Consider the following 2,500-nt stretch of genomic DNA (forward strand, 5'->3'; position numbering starts at 1 on the left):
CTGCAGAAGAGGTTGCGGCCGCCCTGCCGCCCAGAGGCTCCGTTGCCGGCCCTGACGGCCTCTCGCCGGTGCAGCTGCGCCGCCTTCCAGCGGAGGTCACCACCAAACTCCTAAACCTTTTCCTGCTTACCCGCAAGCTCCCCCCTTCCCTCCTCCGAGCCAGGACCTCTTTGCTGCCTAAGACAGCCGCCCCAGCATCCCCCGCTGACTTTCGGCCCATCACCGTCTGCTCGGTGCTAGCCCGAACCTTCCATAAGGTTCTGGCGACTCGCCTGATGCAGATGTGTGCTGTGGACGAACGTCAGCGGGCTTTCATCCCAAGGGATGGGATGCTGGAGAACACTTTCCTCCTCGACCGGATACTCGTCGGCGCCGTCCGCCGCTGTCGTTCTGTGTTCATGGCATCTCTCGATGTGTCCAAGGCGTTCGATTCGTTGGACCATGCGGCTTTGCGTCCTGTGCTTAAAGCCCATGGTCTGCCGGACGAATTCATTGACTACGTCGAGGGCTGCTATGCGGACAGCACGACGGTAATTGCGGGGGGTGGCGACGAGTCCCCGGCCGTGCGGCCAGCAAGAGGCGTTCGGCAAGGAGATCCTCTGTCCCCTCTCCTGTTCAATTTCGCTGTTGATTATGTTCTAGATCAGCTGCCCTCACACGTAGGTGTCAAGGTGTTGGGCCGCCAGACGAACGCGGCGGCCTTCGCGGATGACATCCTGCTCTTCGCCTCCACGAGGGGGGGCCTGCAGTCCCTTATCAACGCAGCAGTAGCAGCCCTCGACCAGCTGGGGCTGCGTGTTAACCCGCGGAAGTGTCTCACCCTCGCACTCGTGGCGTCCGGCCGCGAGAAGAAAGTGAAAGTGGATGCGAGCGTCACCTTCACGGCCGGCGAAACCACCATGCCGGCGTTGGGAGTGGGTGAGACCTTCCGCTACCTGGGACTGCAGTTCTCCTCCTCTGGGCGGTGTCTCTTCCATCCGAGGCACCACATCGAGGAGCAGCTGTCGATCATCACGCGGGCGCCGCTGAAGCCGCAGCAGCGGCTCTTTGCACTTCGTGAGGTCCTTCTCCCGGGCCTGTATCATGGCCTAGCACTGAGTCGCACCCGCATCGGTGCGCTCAAGGCCATGGACAATTGTGTTCGAGCCGCCGTGAGGAGATGGTTCCGCCTCCCAGCCGACACCCCCTTGGGCTACTTTCACGCTCCAATTGCCCATGGGGGCCTTGGGATTCCATCAGCCCGCTGGATAGGGCCAACCCTGAGGCGGGGCAGGCTCCTCACCCTGTTGCAGCTCGAGACCACCACCACCGACGCAGACCTGGGGGAGGCACGACACGAAGTGGCGGCGCTTGAACGACACCTCACGTGGGAGGGCCATCTGCTGCCAACGGCTGCGAAAGTTGGTGAGATGTGGGCGGCGCGCCTGCATATTTCCTTCGACGGGGCAGCTCTCTCGTCGTCAGCCAGGACATCAGGCCAACATAGCTGGGTCGAGGACACCAGTCGCTTCCTGTCTGGCCGTGACTACGTCGCGTGCATCCGCACGCGCATTAACGCTATACCATCCAAGGCGCGCAGGAGTCGCGGCCGAGACAGGGAGAAGATGTGTCGCGCAAGATGCAACGCCGTCGAGACCGCGAACCACGTCGTCCAGGGCTGCGGGCTGACCAGCCGAGCCCGGGTGCGACGACACGACGCGGTTGTGAAATACGTCGCGCGCGGGCTGGCTCAACGAGGGTTCGACGTGTCTGTCGAGCCACACCTTCGAACACCAGAGGGAGTCCGCAAGCCCGACGTTGTGGCGTCTAAGGACGGCGTGGTGCATGTCATCGACGCACAAATCGTCGGCGACCATCTTGACACCGACTGGTGTCACCGGCAGAAGGCGGCGAAATACGACGTCCCGTCGGTGCGGCAAGCCGTCGGCGCTCTCCGACCTGCAGCCAGCAGCATACAGTTTAGAACAGTGACCCTGAACTGGAGGGGGACTTGGGCACCTACATCAGCCCGCCAGCTCCTACAACTTGGCTTCCGCAGGCGGGAGTTAAGCACCATCAGCACGCGGGTGCTCTGTGGAACGACATGGATCTTCGGCCTGTTCGAAAATATGACGTCGAACAGGCCGAAGTACAGGGAGGGCGTAGGCTAGTTAGTTGGTTAGATTTAGGTTAGTTTGCCTCGACTCCCGGGGCTTCAATATCGGGAGCAATTCCGTTCTTTATTCATTTCTTGTATGTTTAATTGTTTATACTGTGTTTAATATTAAGGTATAAGCGGTTACACAACATCGGTAACCGGCGCCCTTGTGAGCTCCTCTCGGGGAGCAAGGCGCAATAGTTTAAGAGTGTGTTATTACCTTGTGTTATTCACTGTATTTGTGAATAAAGACGGCTTTATAGCCAAATGCCTCGTCATCTAATCCGCACGCGCATTAACGCTATACCATCCAAGGCGCGCAGGAGTCGCGGCCGAGACAGGGAGAAGATGTGTCGTGCAAGA

At 60.1% G+C, this 2,500-nt stretch overlaps 1 pseudogene; it reads left to right on the top strand.

Moving 5' to 3' along the window:
- The window catches only part of LOC124772607, an 8,697-nt pseudogene that overhangs the window by 4,082 nt on the left and 2,115 nt on the right, over window positions 1–2,500 (top strand).

Source organism: Schistocerca piceifrons, unplaced genomic scaffold, assembly GCF_021461385.2.
Source record: "Schistocerca piceifrons isolate TAMUIC-IGC-003096 unplaced genomic scaffold, iqSchPice1.1 HiC_scaffold_943, whole genome shotgun sequence".
In the NCBI taxonomy this organism is placed as follows: domain Eukaryota; kingdom Metazoa; phylum Arthropoda; class Insecta; order Orthoptera; family Acrididae; genus Schistocerca; species Schistocerca piceifrons.